Source organism: Mesoplodon mirus (assembly GCF_964341445.2).
Source record: "Mesoplodon mirus genome assembly, chromosome: 19".
Lineage (NCBI taxonomy): Eukaryota > Metazoa > Chordata > Mammalia > Artiodactyla > Ziphiidae > Mesoplodon > Mesoplodon mirus.
Genome location: NC_138995.1, coordinates 39,130,625 through 39,154,654, shown reverse-complemented (window position 1 = coordinate 39,154,654; position 24,030 = coordinate 39,130,625). Strand labels below are relative to the sequence as shown.

At 44.3% G+C, this 24,030-nt stretch overlaps 1 pseudogene across 1 annotated transcript in view; it reads left to right on the top strand.

The window, feature by feature from the left end:
• LOC309794491 (zinc finger protein 541-like) overlaps nucleotides 1-24,030 on the top strand; it is a 150,648-nt pseudogene that overhangs the window by 119,232 nt on the left and 7,386 nt on the right. Inside the window, exons 8-9 of the transcript in view lie at nucleotides 22,915-22,978; nucleotides 23,573-23,715. The product of the transcript in view is annotated as a zinc finger protein 541-like (transcript). The remainder of the gene's footprint in view (nucleotides 1-22,914; nucleotides 22,979-23,572; nucleotides 23,716-24,030) is intronic.

Sequence of the window (24,030 nt, the reverse complement as noted above, 5' to 3'; positions counted from 1 at the left end):
CTGCCCGAAGCCCGAGCCTCAGCTTCCAGCGCCGCCCGCCCCAGCGGGCGAGCAGACAAGCCTCTCGGGCTGGTGAGTGCCGCTCGGCACCGATCCTCTGTGCGGGAATCTCTCCGCTTTGCCCTACCCAGGTATGTGGGGAGTTTCTTGCCTTTTGGGAGGTCTGGGATCTTCTGCCAGCGTTCAGTAGGTGTTCTGTAGGAGTTGTTCCACGTGTAGCTGTATTTCTGGTGTATCCGTCAGAAGTTGTAAGTTTTGATGAAGTCCAACATGTCTGTCTTTTGTTTGGTTTTGGAGTCATCCAAGAAACCACTGCTTACTCCCGGGTCACCAAGAATTATACCTGTGTTTTCTTCCAAGTCTTATAGTTTTCACTCTTGCATCTCATTTCTGATATGTTGGCTCAGATGTATTTTCGTCTTCAGGGTGGAAATATCTACCGGGTCCCCCACCCGATGAAGGAGGAGAACATGGCGTGTGGCTGGTAAGTTCCGAAGCCCCTCGGGAATCCTCTGGTGGCTTTGATGTGCTGGGCCTGGGTGAGCGAGCTCTGGATGCTTCACTCCTGAAGGGGTGAGCACCAGACCACGGGGAATCGGGGGCATCATCCCCATTTCTTTAGGGTTCGTCCAAAGCTGTCAGAGGATCAGTGTTTGGGGACAGAGTCCCATTCTCCCTTTCTTCCCCACAGTAACCAGCACAATGGTGGTCCCACAGACTGGGCAGAGCCAAGGAGCACTTACGTCTGCAAGAATTGCAGCCAGATGTTTTATACAGAGAGAGGGCTGAGCAGCCACATGTGTTTTCACAGCGACCAGTGGCCGTCACCTCGAGGGAAGCAGGAGCCGCAGGTGAAGGGGCTCGAAGCTGCCATTCATCTCAGGATGGAGCCGTCCTCCTGCGGGGAGCCTGGCTGGGGGCCGGGAGTCAGGGCTGTGCTGCTCTGGAGAGGCCCCTTTCTCCCTACGTACTGTGTCTCTTAAAGGGCTGGCTCTTCTCTGTGTGTAGGTGTGTGGCATGGAGTTTTGCAAGCCACGAAGACAGGTGCTGAGGCCGGAGGGGGACAGGCAGAGTTCCCCGAGAGCCAGGAAGTCCTTGGACAACATGACCGCCGCCCCTTTGGTGGTCCCTGTGTCGGTGCCTGTGGCTCCAGCGAACCATCCCCCGGGGAGCAAGGTGGGTGCACTTCCTTCCAGCTGCTTTCCAGCTGCCAGTGGGAGCTGTGAGAAAAGCCCCCAAATCCTGACTCCATAAGAGCTTGATTTGCGTGTTCATTCATCCATTCAACCTCCAGTGAACTTCTTTTGTGCCTGGCCCTGTGCTGGGCAGGGCTGGGGACACTGCAGCGACCACAACAGGCCTGCCTCCGTCTCCTGGGGCTCCCAGCCCAGCGGGGTAGATAGACCCATCCCCGGACACTGACGACCCAGAACGGGCCGGGCTGGGAGAGGGAGCTGTAGGAGCCCCGAGGGCACCAGAGACCCTGCCTGAGGAAGGGGGTGTTGCAGCTGAGAGCTGGAGGGTGAGGAGGGGTAAGATGGGCAGAGAGGAGGGGAGATTGCGTGGAGGTAAGAGAGAGTGTAGCAAGCTCAAGCCGTCGTCTCTTCAGCCTGTGCTGGAAGACCCCACCTGGAGAAGTCCATGCTGGACTCGGGTACGGGGTGCATGGAGCCCACTGTTTGTCTCCCAGGAGCTGCTGTCATTTTGAGGGCAACAGGTTTTCCTTTTGTCATGCTGTTGCATCCGTCTGGCCCCCACACTTTAAGTGCCAGTCACTTTAACAACGGACATGAGTTTCCAAAATGGTCTGAGTGAGGGCCTCTCCTTGCGGGGTGTGGGTGCCTGAGAAGGCCCCAGCCTCAAACATCGCCCGGCTTAGGGTCTGGAGTCTGGCTCAGGCGTGGTGGCCCTGCCCGGCTTCCTGTGCTGAGGACTCTTTGCACGGCCATGCTGGGTGTGCGTCTGGCTGGTCAGTACCCTTTCCCACTCTCAGGCCATCTTGAGGACTGAGCTGTGGGGCCGGTGGCCTCAGGTGACCCCTGTGGTTCTGAAGTCTCTTCTTCTCCAGGGACAGGAGAAGGACGGGGAAGAGAGAGACAGGAGAGCAGCCAACACAGGAAGCGGAAGAAGCTCCCACGGCCCAAGGCACTGCTCATCCCTCCTCCGCCCTCCATGTCTGGGGAGCCGGGCCCGGGAGGATGCCGCCAGAGCTGCCTGTGCTCACCCGTGTTCCTGGTGGACCGTCTCCTGAAGGGAGTGTCCCAGTGCCCTGCCTACACGCCGCCCCCGATGCTCAGCCCCATCCGGGAGGGCTCTGGGCTGTATTTCAACACTCTGTGTTCCACATCTGCCCGGGCCCGTCCCGACAGGCTCATCAGCGCCATGCTTGGTGAGTGAGCTTGATCACCCCATGATAGGCCTGTGGGGGGCCAGACCCCCGCCCCCTGTAGAATTCGGTCCAGCCATTCCCTCTGGCCTACGCTTGGGTCTGGTCTGGGTGTCCTGTTGCTGTTCAGAACTATCCCAGGACCATCTGGGACCAGCAGCCTTCTAGGTGCTTATAATTTTGTAGCCAGAAAGAAAATAGACGCAATTTAGCCTAACCACCATTCTGCCTGCCCTTTCGAGTAATTGTTTAAACAGCTTTATTGAGGTATAATTCACATGCCATATGAATCACCCATTTAAAGTGTACAGTGATTTTTTAGTGTATTCTTAGGATTGTACACCCATCCCACAATCTAGTTCTAGAGCATTTTCATCACCCCAGAAGATTATATCCACGAGCGGTGACACACAGGCCCTGTAGCCCCCAGCTCCTCTGCCCTGGGCAACCACCAGTCTACCAACCTACTTTTTCTATGGGTCTCCCTATTCTGGACATTTCATATACTTGGGATCATACAATATGTGACATTCTGTGTCTAGTTTGTTCACTTAGAATAATGTTGTCAAGGTTCATCCATGTTGTACCATGCATCAGTGCTTCATTTCTTTTTATGGGTGAATGATATTCCATTCTCTGGAGAGACAACATTTTATTTATCCATTCATCAGTTGAGGGGCATTTGGGTTGTTTTCGTCCTTTGGCTCTTGCAAATAGTGCTGTTAAGAACATTTATGTATAAGTTGTTTTTGGACATAAGTCCTCATTTCTCTTGGGTATACAGCTCAGAGTGGAATTGCTGGGTCAAAGGGTAACTATGTCTAACCGTTTAAGGAACTGCCGGACTGTTTTCCAAAATGGCCGGGTCATTTTAAATTTCCACCAGCATTGTATGAAAGTTCCAGTTTCTCCACATCCTTGCTAAACACTTCTTATCTGTCTTTTTCATTATAACCATCCTAGTGGGTGTAAAGTGGTAGCTCGTTGTGGGGTGTTTGTTTATTTGTTTGTTTGTTTGTTTTGCGGTACGTGGGCCTCTCAGTGTTTGTGGCCTCGCCCGTTGTGGAGCACAGGCTCCGGATGCGCAGGCTCAGCGACCATGGCTCTCGGGCCCAGCCGCACCGCAGCAAGCGGGATCCTCCCGGACCGGGGCACGAACCTGCGTCCCCTGCATCGGCAGGCGGACTCTCAACCACTGCGCCACCAGGGAAGCCCCCTCATTGTGGTTTTGATTTACATTTCCCTGATGGCTAACGATGTTGAGCATCTTTCCACGTGCTTATTATCCATTTGTATATCTTCTCGGGAGAAATGTCTGCTCAGATCCTTTGCCCATTTTTTAAATTGAATTCTTATCTTTTTATCATTGAGTTGTCTCAGTTCCTTATATAGTCTGGATGCAAGCCCCTTATCAGATATATGATTTGCAAATTCTCTCCAATTTTGTGGGTTGTCCTTTCATTTTATTTATGATATGGTTTGCAGTACACAAGTTTTTAATTTTGATGAAGTCCAACTTATTCTTAGGCCTGCGATCAATCTTTAGTGAACTTTTATATACTGTATGAGGTAGGAGTCCAAATTTATTCTTTTGCATGTATGTATCAGTTCTTCCAGCACTTGAAAATACTGTTCTTTTCTCATTGAATAGTCTTGGTACTTTGTTTTGTTTTGTTTTCTTTTGCGGTACACGGGCCTCTCACTGTTGTGGCACTCCCGTTGCGGGGCACAGGCTCCGGACGCGCAGGCTCAGTGGCCATGGCTCACGGACCCAGCTGCTCCGCGGCACGTGGGATCTTCCCAGACCGGGGCACAAACCCATGTCCCCTGCATCGCCAGGCAGACTCTCAACCACTGCGCCACCAGGGAAGCCCTGCCTTGGTACCTTTGTGGAAAATCAGTTGACCATAAATGATTTGAGATTTTTCTTCTTTTTTAATACAGGCATTTTACAGCTCTAGATTTCCTTCTGAACATTGCTTTAGCTACATTTTGTAAGTTTTAGTATGTTGTGTTTTTATATTCATTCAGCTAAAGTGTTTTGTAATTTATCATTCCACTTCTTGTTTAATACACTGAGTATTAAAGAGTGTGTTGCTTAATTTTCACATATTTGTGAATTTTCCAAATTGCTGCCTTTTATTGATTTGTAATCTAATTCTCTTGTGGTCAGAGAACATACTTTGTTTCTTTTTCAATTGAATTTATTTAATTTTTTTTTATTTGTTTGGCTGTGCTGTGTGGTTTGCAGGATCTTAGTTGCCCCACCAGGGATCGAACCCATGCCCCCTGCAGTGGAAGCGTGGAGTCCTAATGACTGGACCGCCAGGGAATTCCCTTAAATTTATTTTAAAATTTAAAACTTATTGAGGCATGTTATATGGGCTAGAATCCGGTCTGTCTTGAAGAATGTTCCATGTGAATTTGAGAAGAATGTATTCTACTGATGTTTGGTGGAATGCTGTATTTTGTCTGTTTTGTCTAGTTAGTTTCAATTTCCTTGTTGATCCTCTGCCTAGCTGCCCTATCCACTGTTGAAAGTATTGAAATCTCCAACTATTATTTTGTAATGGTTTATTTCATCCTTCAGTTCTGTCGTTTGTTGCTTGGTGTATTTTGGGGTTCTGTTTTTAGGTGTGTATATGTTTGTAATTGTCACATCTTCCTCACGGCTTGACCTTTTACCATTATGATGTGATTGTGACTTCATTTGTCATTACTACAATAATTTTATCATTATCTCTGGTAATATTTTTTTGTTTTAAAGTCTAATGTGCCTGACATCAGTATAGTCATTCCATTCTCTTTTTTGGTTGTTGTTTTCTTGGTATATATTTTTCTCTTCTTTTACTTTCAGCCTATTTGTGTCTTTGAAAATAAAGCATGTTACCTCTAGACACCATTAGTTGGATCATGTGTTTTTTTATCCAGTCTTAGAAACTCTGCCTTTTGGCTTGGTTTGTTTAATCCATTCTTGTTTACTGTTATATTGATATGGTTGCATTTACATCTGCCATTTTGCTTTCTATTTTCTATATGTTACATGTCTTTTTCTCCCTCTGTTCCTCCTTTCCTGCTTTCTTTTGTATTGTGTAACATTTTAATTCTGTTAATTTTTCACTTTTTCTTAGTCATTTCTTAGTGGTTGCTCTAGGACTTAAAATATATGTCTTATCAGAATCTGTTAGGATGTGTAATAACTCACTAACAATGAAATATAGAAACACTGCTCCTATCTAGCTCTCTTCCTTCTAACTCTTTTGCTATTATATGTGAGAGACCCAGTAATACCTTACTGGTCATGTTTCTTGCTTTATATACTTTTATTTCGTGTAAAAACACTGAGAGAATAAAGGAAAACAAGCATGATTTATAGAGGTTGTTATATTAACCTTCTTATTGACCATTTCTGATCTCTTCATTTATTCTTGTGGATTTGAGTTACTGTCTGAGGTGATATTCCTTTACTCCAATGCAGCTGTGCTCCTTGTGCAGTTACTGTCACATATATTATATTTCTATATGTTAGAGGCCCACAATACATATTGTTTTATGCAGTTATTTTTTAAGGCACTTAAGAAAAGAAAAGAAATATGTAATCATACTGATTTTTATAGTTACCCATATTTACTAGCGCTTCGCTTTTTTTTTTGGTTTGGATTCAAGTTACCATCTGATGTCATTTGCTTTCAATCTGAAGGACTTTCTTTACTATTTATTTTTATTAGGCATGTATAATTCACATACCATACAATTCATCCCTTTAAAGTATAGAATTCAATGGTTTTTAGTATATTCACAGAGCTGTGCAACCATCACTACCATCAGCTTTCAGAAATTTTCATCATCCCCAAAAGAAGCCCTGTACTTATTAGCAGTCCCTCCTTTCCATCCTCCCCATCCCCAGCCATGGGTAACGACTAATCTACTTTGTCTCTATCGATGTGGCTATCCTGCATATTTCATATGAGTGGAATCATACAGTATGTGGTCCTTTATGAATGCCTTCTTTTAGTTAGCATGATGTTTTTACGTTTCATCCACGTTGCACTATGTATCAGTACTTTGTTCCATTTTGCGGGCTGAATAATATTTCACCTTTAATATTTCTTGTAAGAGAGGTCTGCCAGCAACAGGTATTCTCAGTTTTTATTTATCTGGGAATGTCTTTATTTTACCTTCATTTTTGCAAGATAATTTGCTGAATATAAGATACTTGGTTGACACTCTTTTACTTTCAGGAATTTGAATATATTATGCCATTGCCTTGTAACCTACATCGTTTCTGTTAAGAAGTTAGCTGTTAATTTTACTGTAGTGCCCTTGTATGTAACAAATTGTTTTTCCCTTTTTGCTTTCAAGATCTTATCTTTATTTTTGCTTTCCAGATTTTGCCTATGTTATGTCTGGATGTAGATCTCTTTGTGTTCATCTTTCTTGGAGTTTATAGAGTTTGCTGGATATACATATTGTTTTTCATCAACTTTGGGAAATTTTCAGCCATTAATACTTTAAATATTCTGTCCCTTTCTCCCCTCTTTCTGGTACTCCCACTACATATATATTGTTGCATGTAATGACATCTCACATTTCTCTGAGGCTCTCTTCACTTTCCTACATTGTTTTTCTCTCTGTTCTTCAGATTTCATAGTCTCCATTGTTCTATCTTCAGGTTTGCTGATCGTTTCTTCTGCCAGCTCAGATGTACTGTTGAGCCTTATTTTGGTTATTGTACTTTTTTAACCCCTGAATTATTTCCATTTGGTTCTTCTTTTTTTTTCTTTTTTGACTACATCACACAGCATGCAGGATCTTAGTTCCTCGACTAGGGATCAAACCCATGCCCCCTGCAGTGGAGGCACGGAGTCTTAACCACTGGACCCCCAGGGAAGTCCACATTTGTTTCTTTTTAAAAAAATAATTTCCATCTCTTGATGGCATTTTCTCTTTGATGAGAAATTTTTATTTTATCTTACTTTAATTCTTTAAGCATGGGAGCCAGGGGAAGAAGAAGCCCCCATCTCCTTGGCTGCACCTACCTGGGTAGAGCTTCCGTTACAAAGAGCTGGGGGATAGGTGGGTCAGGGAGTGGGCCATGGCTCCAGTGCCACAGACTCTCACTGTTCTTCCCAAGATTTAGTGGATTTTCTTGAATGAGTATTTCTTAAAATGCTGTATGCCTTTTGGACAACTTGCAGAGACTTTGGCTTACTGTTCTTTTTTTTTTTTTTTAATGATTTTTATCAGTAAATGTGTTGTTTTGCCGAGTTCCTTACTGTACTTTTTCAGAAGTCTTATCCCCCTTCCATGCAATCTCTTTTTTATGCAGATATTTTAACAGCTTTATTGAGATATAGCTAGCATACAAGAAACTGCACATCTATATAGTATTTTTTTTCTTTATAACAAATTTAATCAGCTATACATATACATATGTTCCCATATCCCCTCCCTTTTGCGTCTCCCTCCCACCCTCCCTATCCCACCCCTCCAGGCGGTCACAAAGCACCGAGCTGATCTCCCTGTGCTATGCGGCTGCTTCCCACTAGCTATCTACCTTACGTTTGGTAGTGTATATATGTCCATGCCGCTCTTTCACTTTGTCACAGCTTACCCTTCCCCCTCCCCATATCCTCAAGTCCATTCTCTGGTAGGTCTGTGTCTTTATTCCTGTCTTACCCCTATGTTCTTCATGACATTTTTTTTTCTTAAACTCCATATATATGTGTCAGCATACAGTATTTCTCTTTCTCTTTCTGACTTACTTCACTCTGTATGACAGACTCTAGGTCCATCCACCTCATTACAAATAGCTCAATTTCATTTCTTTTTATGGCTGAGTAATATTCCATTGTATATATGTGCCACATCTTCTTTACCCATTCATCCGATGATGGACACTTAGGTTGTTTCCATCTCCGGGCTATTGTAAATAGGGCTGCTATGAACATTTTGGTACATGTCTCTTTTTGAATTATGGTTTTCTCAGGGTATATGCCCAGTAGTGGGATTGCTGGGTCGTATGGTAGTTCTATTTGTAGTTTTTTAAGGAACCTCCATACCGTTCTCCATAGTGGCTGTACCAATTCACATTCCCACCAGCAGTGCAAGAGTGTTCCCTTTTTTCCACACCCTCTCCAGCATTTATTGTTTCTAGATGTTTTGATGATGGCCATTCTGACTGGTGTGAGATGATATCTCATTGTAGTTTTGATTTGCATTTCTCTAATGAGTAAAGATGTTGAGCATCCTTTCATGTGTTTGTTGGCAGTCTGTATATCTTCTGTGGAGAAATGTCTATTTAGGTCTTCTGCCCATTTTTGGATTGGGTTGTTTGTTTTTTTGTTATTGAGCTGCATGAGCTGCTTATAAATTGTGGAGATTAATCCTTTGTCAGTTGCTTCATTTGCAAATATTTTCTCCCATTCTGAGGGTTGTCTTTTGGTCTTGTTTATGGTTTCCTTTGCTGTGCCAAAGCTTTGAAGTTTCATTAGGTCCCATGTGTTTATTTTTGTCTTTATTTCCATTTCTCTAGGAGGTGGGTCAAAAAGGATCTTGCTGTGATTTATGTCATAGAGTGTTCTGCCTATGTTTTCCTCTAAGAGTTTGATAGTGTCTGGCCTTACATTTAGGTCTTTAATCCATTCTGAGCTTATTTTTGTGTATGGTGTTAGGGAGTGATCTAATCTCATACTTTTACATGTCCCTGTCCAGTTTTCCCAGCACCACTTATTGAAGAGACTGTCCTTTCTCCACTGTACATTCCTGGCTCCCTTATCAAAGATAAGGTGACCATATGTCCGTGGGTTTATCTCTGGGCTTTCTATCCTGTCCCATTGATCTATCCTTCTGTTTTTGTGCCAGTACCATACTGTCTTGATTACTGTAGCTTTGTAGTATAGTCTGAAGTCAGGGAGCCTGAGTCCTCCAGCTCCATTTTTCGTTCTCAAGATTGCTTTGGCTATTCGGGGTCTTTTGTGTTTCCATACAAATTGTGAAATTTTTTGTTCTAGTTCTGTGAAAAATGCCAGTGGTAGTTTGATAGGGATTGCATTGAATCTGTAGATTGCTTTGGGTAGTAGAGTCATTTTCACAATGTCGATTCTCCCAATCCAAGAACATGGTACATCTCTCCATCTATTTGTATCATCTTTAATTTCTTTCATCAGTGTCTTATAATTTTCTGCATACAGGTCTTTTGTCTCCTTAGGTAGGTTTATTCCTAGATATTTTATTCTTTTTGTTGCGATGGTAAATGGGAGTGTTTCCTTGATTTCACTTTCAGATTTTTCATCATTAGTATATAGGAATGCCAGAGATTTCTGTGCATTAATTTTGTATCCTGCAACTTTACCAACTTCATTGATGAGCTCTAGTAGTTTTCTGGTAGCATCTTTAGGATTCTCTATGTATAGTATCATGTCATCTGCAAACAGTGACAGCTTTACTTCTTCTTTTCCGATTTGGATTCCTTTTATTTCCTTTTCTTCTCTGATTGCTGTGGCTAAACCTTCCAAAACTATGTTGACTAAGAGTGGTGAGAGTGGGCAAGCTTGTCTTGTTCCTGATCTTAGTGGAAATGGTTTCAGTTTTTCACCATTGAGGACGATGCTGGCTGTGGGTTTGTCATATATGGCCTTTATTATGTTGAGGAAAGTTCCCTCTATGCCTACTTTCTGCAGGGTTTTTATCCTAAATGGGTGTTGAATTTTGTCGAAAGCTTTCTCTGCACCTATTGAGATGATCGTATGGTTTTTCTCCTTCAATTTGTTAATATGGTGTATCACGTTGATTGATTTGCGTATATTGAAGAATCCTTGCATTCCTGGAATAAACCCCACTTGATCATGGTGTATGATCCTTTTAATGTGCTGTTGGATTCTGTTTGCTAGTATTTTGTTGAGGATTTTTGCATCTATGTTCATCAGTGATATTGGCCTGTAGTTTTCTTTCTTTGTGACATCCTTGTCTGGTTTTGGTATCAAGGTGATGGTGGCCTCGTAGAATGAGTTTGGGAGTGTTCCTCCCTCTGCTCTATTTTGGAAGAGTTTGAGAAGGATAGGTGTTAGCTCTTCTCTAAATGCTTGATAGAATTCGCCTGTGAAGCCATCTGGTCCTGGGCTTTTTTGTTTGTTGGAAGATTTTTTATCACAGTTTCAATTTCAGTGCTTGTGATTGGTCTGTTCATATTTTCTATTTCTTCCTGATTCAGTCTTGGCAGGTTGTGCATTTCTAAGAGTTTGTCCATTTCTTCCAGGTTGTCCATTTTATTGGCATAGAGTTGCTTATAGTCATCTCTCATCATCTTTTGTATTTCTGCAGTGTCAGTTGTTACTTCTCCTTTTTCATTTCTAATTCTATTGATTTGAGTCTTCTCCCTTTTTTTCTTGATGAGTCTGGCTAATGGTTTATCAATTTTGTTTACCTTCTCAAAGAACCAGCTTTTAGTTTTATTGATCTTTGCTATCGTTTCCTTCATTTCTTTTTCAGTTATTTCTGATCTGATTTCTATGATTTCTCTCCTTCTGCTAACTTTGGGATGTTTTTGTTCTTCTTTCTCTAATTGCTTTAGGTGCAAGGTTAGGTTGTTTATTCGAGATGTTTCCTGTTTCTTAAGGTGGGATTGTATTGCTATAAACTTCCCTCTTAGAACTGCTTTTGCTGCATCCCATAGGTTTTGGGTCGTCGTGTCTCCATTGTCATTTGTTTCTAGGTATTTTTAAATTTCCTCTTTGATTTCTTCAGTGATCACTTCGTTATTAAGTAGTGTATTGTTTAGCCTCCATGTGTTTGTATTTTTTACAGCTCTTTTCCTGTGATTGACATCTAGTCTCATAGCATTGTGGTCGGAAAAGATACTTGATACAATTTCAATTTTCTTAAATGTACCAAGGCTTGATTTGTGACCCAAGATATGATCTATCCTGGAGAATGTTCCATGAGCACTTGAGGAAAATGTGTATTCTGTTGTTTTTGGATGGAATGTGCTATAAATATCAATTAAGTCCATCTTGTTTAATGTATCATTTAAAGCTTGTGTTTCCTTATTTATTTTCATTTTGGATGATCTGTCCATTGGTGAAAGTGGGGTGTTAAAGTCCCCTACTATGAGTGTGTTACTGTCGATGTCTCCTTTTATGGCTGTTAGTATTTGCCTTATGTATTGAGGTGCTCCTATGTTGGGTGCATAAATATTTACAATTGTTATATCTTCTTCTTGGATCGATCCCTTGATCATTATGTAGTGTCCTTCTTTGTCTCTTGTAGTAGTCTTTATTTTAAAGTCTATTTTGTCTGATATGAGACTTGCTACTCCAGCTTTCCTTTGGTTTCCATTTGCATGGAATATCTTTTTCCATCCCCTTACTTTCAGTCTGTATGTGTCTCTAGGTCTGAAGTGGGTCTCTTGTAGACAGCATATATATGGGTCTTGTTTTTGTATGAATTCAGCCAATCTGTGTCTTTTGGTGGGAGCATTTAGTCCATTTACATTTAAGGTAATTATCGATATGTATGTTCCTATTCCCATTTTCTTAATTGTTTTGGGTTCGTTATTGTAGGTCTTTTCCTTCTGTTGTGTTTCTTGCCTAGAGAAGTTCCTTTAGCATTTGTTGTAAAGCTGGTTTGGTGGTGCTGAACTCTCTCAGCTTTTGCTTGTCTGTAACCGTTTTAATTTCTCCATCCAATCTGAATGAGATCCTTGCTGGGTAGGGTAATCTTGGTTGCAGGTTTTTCTCCTTCATCACTTTAATTATGTCCTGCCACTCCCTTCTGGCTTGTAGAGTTTCTGCTGAGAGATCAGCTGTTATCCTGATGGGGATTCCCTTGTGTGTTATTTGTTGTTTTTGCCTTGCTGCTTTTCATATGATTTCTTTGTGTTTAATTTTTGACAGTTTGATTAATATGTGTCTTGGCGTATTTCTCCTTGGATTTATTCTGTATGGGACTCTCTGTGCCTCCTGGACTTGATGAACTATTTCCTTTCCCATATTAGGGAAGTTTTCAACTAGAATCTCTTCAAATATTTTCTCAGTCCCTTTCTTTTTCTCTTCTTCTTCTGGAACCCCTATAATTCGAATGTTGGTGCGTCTAATGTTGTCCCAGAGGTCTCTGAGACTGTCCTCTGTTCTTTTCATTCTTTTTTCTTTATTTTGCTCTGCAGCAGTTATTTCCACTATTTTATCTTCCACCTCACTTATCCGTTCTTCTGCCTCAGTTATTCTGCTATTGATCCCATCTAGAGTATTTTTCATTTCACTTATTGTGTTTTTAATCGATGCTTGATTCATCTTTAGTTCTTCTAGGTCCTTGTTAACTGTTTCTTGCATTTTGTCTATTCTATTTCCAAGATTTTGGATCTTGGAAATAGAATCTTGGATCATCTTTACCATCATTATTGTGAATTCTTTTTCAGGTAGACTGCCTATTACCTCTTCATTTGTTAGGTCTGGTGGGTTTTTATGTTGCTCCTTCTCCTGCTGTGTGTTTTTCTGTCTTCTCATTTTGCTTATGTTACCGTGTTTGGGGTCTCCTTTTTGCAGGCTGCAGGTTCGTAGTTCCCGTTGTTTTTGGTGTCTGTCCCCAGTGGCTAAGGTTGGTTTAGTGGGTTGTGTAGGCTTCCTGGTGGAGGGGACTAGTGCCTGTGTTCTGGTGGATGAGGCTGGATCTTGTCTTTCTGGTGGGCAGGTCCAGGTCTGGTGGTGTGTTTTGGGGTGTCTGTGGACGTTTTATGATTTTAGGCCACCTCTCTGCTAATGGGTGGCATTGTGTTCCTGTGTTGCTAGTTGTTTGGCATAGGGTGTCCAGCACTGTAGCTTGCTGGTCGTTGAGTGAAGCTGGGTGCTGGTGTTGAGATGGAGAGAGACCTCTGGAAGATTTTCGCCGTTTGATATTATGTGGAGCTGGGAGGTCTCTTGTGGACCAGTGTCCTGAAGTTGGCTCTCCCACCTCAGAGGCACAGCAGTGACTCCTGGCTCCTCAATCTGGGATGATTTGTTGTCTATTCATGTATTCCACAGATGCAGGGTACATCAAGTTGATTGTGGAGCTTTAATCTGCTGCTTCTGAGGCTGCTGGGAGAGGTTTCCCTTTCTCTTCTTTGTTCTCACAGCTCCTGGGTCTCAGCTTTGGATTTGGCCCCGCCTCTGCGTGTAGGTCGCCGGAGGGCGTCTGTTCTTCGCTCAGACAGGACAGGGTTAAAGGAGCAGCCTCTTCGGGGACTGTGGCTCACTCAGGCCGGGCGGGAGGGAGGGGCACGGAGTGCGGGGCGAGCCTGCAGCGGCAGAGGCCGGCGTGACGTTGCACCAGCCCGAGGCGCGCCGTGCGTTCTCCCAGGGAAGCCGCCCCTGGATCCCGGGACCCCGGTAGTGGCGGGCTGCACAGGCTCCCGGCAGGGCGGTGTGGACAGTGACCTGCGCTCGCACACAGGCCTCTTGGCGGCGGCAGCAGCGGCCCCAGCGTCCCACGCCCGTCACTGGGCTCCGCGCTTTCAGCCGTCTGTGGAGCTCCTTTAAGCAGCGCTCTTAATCCCCTCTCCTCGCGCACCAGGAAACCAAGAGGGAAGAAAAAGTCTCTTGCCTCTTCGGCAGCTCCAGAGTTTTCCCGGACTCCCTCTCGGCTAGCTGTGGCACATTAGCCCCCTTCAGGCTGAGTTCTTGCCGCCAGCCCCAGTCCTCTCCCTGCGCTCTGCCCGAAGCCCGAGCCTCAGCTTCCAGCGCCGCCCGCCCCAGCGGGCGAGCAGACAAGCCTCTCGGGCTGGTGAGTGCCGCTCGGCACCGATCCTCTGTGCGGGAATCTCTCCGCTTTGCCCTACCCAGGTATGTGGGGAGTTTCTTGCCTTTTGGGAGGTCTGGGATCTTCTGCCAGCGTTCAGTAGGTGTTCTGTAGGAGTTGTTCCACGTGTAGCTGTATTTCTGGTGTATCCGTCAGAAGTTGTAAGTTTTGATGAAGTCCAACATGTCTGTCTTTTGTTTGGTTTTGGAGTCATCCAAGAAACCACTGCTTACTCCCGGGTCACCAAGAATTATACCTGTGTTTTCTTCCAAGTCTTATAGTTTTCACTCTTGCATCTCATTTCTGATATGTTGGCTCAGATGTATTTTCGTCTTCAGGGTGGAAATATCTACCGGGTCCCCCACCCGATGAAGGAGGAGAACATGGCGTGTGGCTGGTAAGTTCCGAAGCCCCTCGGGAATCCTCTGGTGGCTTTGATGTGCTGGGCCTGGGTGAGCGAGCTCTGGATGCTTCACTCCTGAAGGGGTGAGCACCAGGCCACGGGGAATCGGGGGCATCATCCCCATTTCTTTAGGGTTCGTCCAAAGCTGTCAGAGGATCAGTGTTTGGGGACAGAGTCCCATTCTCCCTTTCTTCCCCACAGTAACCAGCACAATGGTGGTCCCACAGACTGGGCAGAGCCAAGGAACACTTACGTCTGCAAGAATTGCAGCCAGATGTTTTATACAGAGAGAGGGCTGAGCAGCCACATGTGTTTTCACAGCGACCAGTGGCCGTCACCTCGAGGGAAGCAGGAGCCGCAGGTGAAGGGGCTCGAAGCTGCCATTCATCTCAGGATGGAGCCGTCCTCCTGCGGGGAGCCTGGCTGGGGGCCGGGAGTCAGGGCTGTGCTGCTCTGGAGAGGCCCCTTTCTCCCTACGTACTGTGTCTCTTAAAGGGCTGGCTCTTCTCTGTGTGTAGGTGTGTGGCATGGAGTTTTGCAAGCCACGAAGACAGGTGCTGAGGCCGGAGGGGGACAGGCAGAGTTCCCCGAGAGCCAGGAAGTCCTTGGACAACATGACCGCCGCCCCTTTGGTGGTCCCTGTGTCGGTGCCTGTGGCTCCAGCGAACCATCCCCCGGGGAGCAAGGTGGGTGCACTTCCTTCCAGCTGCTTTCCAGCTGCCAGTGGGAGCTGTGAGAAAAGCCCCCAAATCCTGACTCCATAAGAGCTTGATTTGCGTGTTCATTCGTCCATTCAACCTCCAGTGAACTTCTTTTGTGTCTGGGCAGGGCTGGGGACACTGCAGCGACCACAACAGGCCTGCCCCCGTCTCCTGGGGCTCCCAGCCCAGCGGAGTAGATAGACCCATCCCCGGACACTGACGACCCAGAACGGGCTGGGCTGGGAGAGGGAGCTGTAGGAGCCCCGAGGGCACCAGAGACCCTGCCTGAGGAAGGGGGTGTTGCAGCTGAGAGCTGGAGGGTGAGGAGGGGTAAGATGGGCAGAGAGGAGGGGAGATTGCGTGGAGGTAAGAGCGAGTGTAGCAAGGTCAAGCCGTCGTCTCTTCAGCCTGTGCTGGAAGACCCCACCTGGAGACGTTCATGCTGGACTCGGGTACGGGGTGCATGGAGCCCACTGTTTGTCTCCCAGGAGCTGCTGTCATTTTGAGGGCAACAGGTTTTCCTTTTGTCATGCTGTTGCATCCGTCTGGCCCCCACTCTTTAAGTGCCAGTCACTTTAACAACGGACATGAGTTTCCAAAATGGTCTGAGTGAGGGCCTCTCCTTGGGGAGTGTGGGTGCCTGAGAAGGCCCCAGCCTCAAACATCGCCCGGCTTAGGGTCTGGAGTCTGGCTCAGGCGTGGTGGCCCTGCCCGGCTTCCTGTGCTGAGGACTCTTTGCACGGCCATGCTGGGTGTGCGTCTGGCTGGTCAGTACCCTTTCCCAGTCTCAGGCCATCTTGAGGACTGAGCTGTGGGGCCGGTGGCCTCAGGTGACCCCTATGGTTCTGAAGTCTCTTCTTCTCCAGGGACAGGAGAAGGACGGGGAAGAGAGAGACAGCAAGGAGAGCAGCCAACACAGGAAGCGGAAGAAGCTCCCACGGCCCAAGGCACTGCTCATCCCTCCTCCGCCCTCCATGTCTGGGGAGCCGGGCCCGGGAGGATGCCGCCAGAGCTGCCTGTGCTCGCCCGTGTTCCTGGTGGACCGTCTCCTGAAGGGACTGTCCCAGTGCCCTGCCTACACGCCGCCCCCGATGCTCAGCCCCATCCAGGAGGGCTCTGGGCTGTATTTCAACACTCTGTGTTCCACATCTGCCCGGGCCCGTCCCGACAGGCTCATCAGCGCCATGCTTGGTGAGTGAGCTTGATCACCCCATGATAGGCCTGTGGGGGGCCAGACCCCCGCCCCCTGTAGAATTCGGTCCAGCCATTCCCTCTGGCCTACGCTTGGGTCTGGTCTGGGGGTCCTGTTGCTGTTCAGAACTATCCCAGGACCATCTGGGACCAGCAGCCTTCTAGGTGCTTATAACTTTGTAGCCAGAAAGAAAATAGACGCAATTTAGCCTAACCACCATTCTGCCTGCCCTTTCGAGTAATTGTTTAAACAGCTTTATTGAGGTATAATTCACATGCCATATGAATCACCCATTTAAAGTGTACAGTGATTTTTTAGTGTATTCTTAGGATTGTACACCCATCCCACAATCTAATTCTAGAGCATTTTCATCACCCCAGAAGATTATATCCACGAGCGGTGACACACAGGCCCTGTAGCCCCCAGCTCCTCTGCCCTGGGCAACCACCAGTCTACCAACCTACTTTTTCTATGGGTCTCCCTATTCTGGACATTTCATATACTTGGGATCATACAATATGTGACATTCTGTGTCTAGTTTGTTCACTTAGAATAATGTTGTCAAGGTTCATCCATGTTGTACTATGCATCAGTGCTTCATTTCTTTTTATGGGTGAATGATATTCCATTCTCTGGAGAGACAACATTTTATTTATCCATTCATCAGTTGAGGGGCATTTGGGTTGTTTTCGTCCTTTGGCTCTTGCAAATAGTGCTGTTAAGAACATTTATGTATAAGTTGTTTTTGGACATAAGTCCTCATTTCTCTTGGGTATACAGCTCAGAGTGGAATTGCTGGGTCAAAGGGTAACTATGTCTAACCGTTTAAGGAACTGCCGGACTGTTTTCCAAAATGGCCGGGTCATTTTAAATTTCCACCAGCATTGTATGAAAGTTCCAGTTTCTCCACATCCTTGCTAAACACTTCTTATCTGTCTTTTTCATTATAACCATCCTAGTGAGTGTAAAGTGGTAGCTCGTTGTGGGGTGTTTGTTTATTTGTTTGTTTGTTTGTTTTGCGGTACGTGGGCCTCTCAGTGTTTGTGGCCTCGCCCGTTGTGGAGCACAGGCTCCGGATGCGCAGGCTCAGCGACCATGGCTCTCGGGCCCAGCCGCACCGCAGCAAGCGGGATCCTCCCGGACCGGGGCACGAACCTGCGTCCCCTGCATCGGCAGGCGGACTCTCAACCACTGCGCCACCAGGGAAGCCCCCTCATTGTGGTTTTGATTTACATTTCCCTGATGACTAACGATGTTGAGCATCTTTCCACGTGCTTATTATCCATTTGTATATCTTCTCGGGAGAAATGTCTGTTCAGATCCTTTGCCCATTTTTTAAATTGAATTCTTATCTTTTTATCATTGAGTTGTCTCAGTTCCTTATATAGTCTGGATGCAAGCCCCTTATCAGATATATGATTTGCAAATTCTCTCCAATTTTGTGGGTTGTCCTTTCATTTTATTTATGATATGGTTTGCGGTACACAAGTTTTTAATTTTGATGAAGTCCAACTTATTCTTAGGCCTGCGATCAATCTTTAGTTAACTTTTATATACTGTATGAGGTAGGAGTCCAAATTTATTCTTTTGCATGTATGTATCAGTTCTTCCAGCACTTGAAAATACCGTTCTTTTCTCATTGAATAGTCTTGGTACTTTGTTTTGTTTTGTTTTCTTTTGCGGTACACGGGCCTCTCACTGTTGTGGCCTCTCCCTTTGTGGGGCACAGGCTCCGGACGCGCAGGCTCAGTGGCCATGGCTCACGGACCCAGCTGCTCCGCGGCACGTGGGATCTTCCCAGACCGGGGCACAAACCCATGTCCCCTGCATCGCCAGGCAGACTCTCAACCACTGCGCCACCAGGGAAGCCCTGCCTTGGTACCTTTGTGGAAAATCAGTTGACCATAAATGATTTGAGATTTTTCTTCTTTTTTAATACAGGCATTTTACAGCTCTAGATTTCCTTCTGAACATTGCTTTAGCTACATTTTGTAAGTTTTAGTATGTTGTGTTTTTATATTCATTCAGCTAAAGTGTTTTCTAATTTATCATTCCACTTCTTGTTTAATACACTGAGTATTAAAGAGTGTGTTGCTTAATTTTCACATATTTGTGAATTTTCCAAATTGCTGCCTTTTATTGATTTGTAATCTAATTCTCTTGTGGTCAGAGAACATACTTTGTTTCTTTTTCAATTGAATTTATTAAATTTTTTTTAATTTGTTTGGCTGTGCTGTGTGGTTTGCAGGATCTTAGTTGCCCCACCAGGGATCGAACCCATGCCCCCTGCAGCGGAAGCGTGGAGTCCTAATGACTGGACCGCCAGGGAATTCCCTTAAATTTATTTTAAAATTTAAAACTTATTGAGGCATGTTATATGGGCTAGAATCCGGTCTGTCTTGAAGAATGTTCCATGTGAATTTGAGAAGAATGTATTCTACTGATGTTTGGTGGAATGCTGTATTTTGTCTGTTTTGTCTAGTTAGTTTCAATTTCCTTGTTGATCTTCTGCCTAGCTGCCCTATCCACTGTTGAAAGTATTGAAATCTCCAACTATTATTTTTTAATGGTTTATTTCATCCTTCAGTTCTGTCGTTTGTTGCTTGGTGTATTTTGGGGTTCTGTTTTTAGGTGTGTATATGTTTGTAATTGTCACATCTTCCTCACGGCTTGACCTTTTACCATTATGATGTGATTGTGACTTCATTTGTCATTACTACAATAATTTTATCATTATCTCTGGTAATATTTTTTTGTTTTAAAGTCTAATGTGCCTGACATCAGTATAGTCATTCCATTCTCTTTTTTGGTTGTTGTTTTCTTGGTATATATTTTTCTCTTCTTTTACTTTCAGCCTATTTGTGTCTTTGAAAATAAAGCATGTTACCTCTAGACACCATTAGTTGGATCATGTGTTTTTTTATCCAGTCTTAGAAACTCTGCCTTTTGGCTTGGTTTGTTTAATCCATTCTTGTTTACTGTTATATTGATATGGTTGCATTTACATCTGCCATTTTGCTTTCTATTTTCTATATGTTACATGTCTTTTTCTCCCTCTGTTCCTCCTTTCCTGCTTTCTTTTGTATTGTGTAACATTTTAATTCTGTTAATTTTTCACTTTTTCTTAGTCATTTCTTAGTGGTTGCTCTAGGACTTAAAATATATGTCTTATCAGAATCTGTTAGGATGTGTAATAACTCACTAACAATGAAATATAGAAACACTGCTCCTATCTAGCTCTCTTCCTTCTAACTCTTTTGCTATTATATGTGAGAGACCCAGTAATACCTTACTGGTCATGTTTCTTGCTTTATATACTTTTATTTCGTGTAAAAACACTGAGAGAATAAAGGAAAACAAGCATGATTTATAGAGGTTGTTATATTAACCTTCTTATTGACCATTTCTGATCTCTTCATTTATTCTTGTGGATTTGAGTTACTGTCTGAGGTGATATTCCTTTACTCCAATGCAGCTGTGCTCCTTGTGCAGTTACTGTCACATATATTATATTTCTATATGTTAGAGGCCCACAATACATATTGTTTTATGCAGTTATTTTTTAAGGCACTTAAGAAAAGAAAAGAAATATGTAATCATACTGATTTTTATAGTTACCCATATTTACTAGCGCTTCGCTTTTTTTTTTTTTTTTTTGGTTTGGATTCAAGTTACCATCTGATGTCATTTGCTTTCAATCTGAAGGACTTTCTTTACTATTTATTTTTATTAGGCATGTATAATTCACATACCATACAATTCATCCCTTTAAAGTATAGAATTCAATGGTTTTTAGTATATTCACAGAGCTGTGCAACCATCACTACCATCAGTTTTCAGAAATTTTCATCATCCCCAAAAGAAGCCCTGTACTTATTAGCAGTCCCTCCTTTCCATCCTCCCCATCCCCAGCCATGGGTAACGACTAATCTACTTTGTCTCTATCGATGTGTCTATCCTGCATATTTCATATGAGTGGAATCATACAGTATGTGGTCCTTTATGAATGCCTTCTTTTAGTTAGCATGATGTTTTTAGGTTTCATCCAAGTTGCAGTATGTATCAGTACTTTGTTCCTTTTTGCGGGCTGAATAATATTTCACCTTTAATATTTCTTGTAAGACAGGTCTGCCAGCAACAGGTAGCCTCAGTTTTTATTTATCTGGGAGTGTCTTTATTTTACCTTCATTTTTGCAAGATAATTTGCTGAATATAAGATACTTGGTTAACACTTTTTTACTTTCAGTAATTTGAATATATTATCCCATTGCCTTGTAACCTACATCGTTTCTCTTAAAAAGTTAGCTGTTAATTTTACTGTAGTGCCCTTGTATGTAACAAATTGTTTTTCCCTTTTTGCTTTCAAGATCTTATCTTTATTTTTGCTTTCCACATTTTGCCTATGTTATGTCTGGATGTAGAGCTCTTTGTGTTGAATCTTTCTTGGAGTTTGTAGAGTTTGCTGGATATACATATTGTTTTTCATCAACGTTGGGAAATTTTCAGCCATTAATACTTTAAATATTCTGTCCCTTTCTCCCCTCTTTCTGGTACTCCCACTACATATATATTGTTGCATTTAATGACATCTCACATTTCTCTGAGGCTCTCTTCACTTTCCTATATTTTTTTCTCTCTGTTCTTCAGATTTCATAGTCTCCATTGTTCTATCTTCAGGTTTGCTGATCATTTCATCTGCCAGCTCAGATCTACTGTTGAGCCTTATTTTGGTTATTGTACTTTTTTAACCCCTGAACTATTTCCATTTGGTTCTTCTGTTTTTTGGCTGCATCGCACAGCATGCAGGATCTTACTTCCTCTACTAGGGATCACACCCATGCCCCCTGCAGTGGAAGCGTGGAGTCTTAACCACTGGACCGCCAGGGAAGCCCACATTTGTATCTTTTTTTTTTTTTTTTTTTTTTTTTTGCGGTATGCGGGCCTCTCACTGTTGTGGCCTCTCCCGTTGCGGAGCACAGGCTCCGGATGCGCAGGCCCAGTGGCCATGGCTCACGGGCCCAGCCGCTCCGCGGCATATGGGATCCTCCCAGACCGGGGCACGAACCCGTATCCCCTGCATCGGCAGGCGGACTCTCAACCACTGCGCCACCAGGGAGGCCCCACATTTGTATCTTTTTAAAAAATAATTTCCATCTCTTGATGGCATTTTCTCTTTGATGAGAAATTTTTATTTTATCTTACTTTAATTCTTTAAGCATGGGAGCCAGGGGAAGAAGAAGCCCCCATCTCCTTGGCTGCACCTACCTGGGTAGAGCTTCCTTTACAAAGAGCTGGGGGCTAGGTGGGTAAGGGAGTGGGCCATGGCTCCAGTGCCACAGACTCTCACTGTTCTTCCCGAGATTTAGTAGATTTTCTTGAATGAGTATTTCTTAAAATGCTGTATGCCTTTAGGACAACTTGCAGACTTTAGCTTACTGTTCTTTTTTTTTTAATGATTTTTGTCAGTAAATCTGTTGTTTTGCCGAGTTCCTTACTCTACTTTTTCAGAAGTCTTATCCCACTTCCATGCAATCTTTTTATTTTATTGTGATGTGAACAGTTAATCTGTGATCTGCCCTTTTAACAAATATTTAAGTGTGCAATACAGTATTGTTGACTATAGGTACAATGTTATACAGCAGATTTCTAGAGCTTGATTAATTGAAACTTTATGCCCATTGATTAGTAACCTCCCATTTCCCACTGCCCCAACCCCTGGTGACCCCTATTCCACTCTTTGATTCTATCAATATGAATTCAACTACTTTAGATACGTTATATAAGTGGAGTCATGCAGTATTTCTCTTTCTGTGACTGGCTTATGTCACTTAGTATAATGTCCTCAATGGTCATCCATGTTGTTGCATATTGCAGAATTTCTTTTTAAGGCTAAATGGTATTTCATTGTATGTTTATGTCACATTACCTTTATGTGCTCATCTGTCAGTGGACATTTAGGTTGTTTCCACATCTTGGCTATTATGAATGGTGCTGGAGTGAACATGGGAGTTCAGATATCTTTTTGAGGTCTTGACTGCAGTTCTTTTGGATGAATACCCAGAAGTGGGTTTGCTGCATGATATGGTAGTCCTACTTTTAATTTTTGAGGAAACTCCATACCATGCAATCTTTTTTTTCCAATTTTCAATTTTATATTGGATTAGAGTTGATTTACAATGTGTTAGTTTCAGGTATACAGCAAAGTGATTTTGTTATACATAATCACATATCTATTGTTTTTTAGATTCTTTTTCCATATAGGTTATTACAGAGTATTGAGTATAGTTCCCTGTGCTATACAGTAGGTCCTTTTTGATTATCTATTTTATATACAGTAGTGTGTGTATACCATGCAATCTTGAAGAGCCTGCTTTTAGCTGCTCTGGAAAGGCAGGCAAAAAGGGCCTCATGGGTCAGTTGTAGCCAGTCTCCTTGAGCCTCTTCTTTGGGCGTTTTCCAGATCACATGGACGGCTCTTTTGGCATCAGTGTGGTGAAGGACAACAGCAAGATCAGCACTGAACCGTGAGTTGGAACAGACTTAGAACCTGAGGGTCCTTGCAATGTGGGGATGCTTTTACCCTCCTTGCATTCCAGTGTCGGTTTTTCCCAAGGGAGCCTTCATCACGGGAAAGTCAGGTCTAGACCCAGAACCTCTCTAGGAGAGAAGTGGTGGATTTCTCCAGGTGTTTCCCCAATATTCCTTCTGTCCAGACATACCATAGTTGGATGTCTGCAGACAGAATGCCCAGCACCCTGGGGTTCTAGATAGAATTGGTGATGGTGCAGTGAGATACTGTTTTGTAGCTTGGATGTTACCTTGGATACAGCAGAATGCCAGGTATCAGCACATACCTCCCCTGTCCTAGACCCCAAACGCCTGAAGCCAGAAATCTGGCGATAAAGCAAATTGGAGGAAGGAAGGAAGTATCCCTCAAGAGGTCTCTGGAATACCAGAGCGTGTCTACTGGGCTGATGAGCACTCCCCGTGTCTGAGAGATGGCCAAAAGGTGGGTTCCACAGCCCTGGTGAGCAGGGCTCACCGCACATCTCTCTTGTATTTCCCATCTTGGTCACACACATATGCCTTTTATGTCCGTGTGTGTGGCCTCATTTCAGACACATCAACATAGGGAGCCAGTTTCAGGCTGAGATCCCAGAGCTCCAGGACAGATCACTGGCTGGAAGTGACGAGCATGTAGCTACTCTGGTCTGGAAGCCATGGGGAGATGTGATGACCAACCCGAAGACGCAGGATAGAGGTGACTGAGACTTTGGGGCCAGGTTCCTGAGAGCCCTCCTCCATGTCCAAGGGGTTTCTCCTCCCAGTTCTCACCTTGACCAAGAAGCAGTGATCCCCAGGCGGGGGTGGGGTGGGCAGAGCTGGCCTTCAGCGCAGGACTGCTTTGCTGTGCTGCAGTCCCTTGCCCCACCTCTCCTCTCACCCAGTAGCTGGCCAGGCCATCCAGAGCAGGTGCCAGGAGCAGGGTTTCTGCCCATCCTCCTTGTCCCTCCCTTCCCTCAGCCTGCTTGTAACAGAGAGGTGAGGGAGATGGTGACAGGAGCCCCCCACCCCA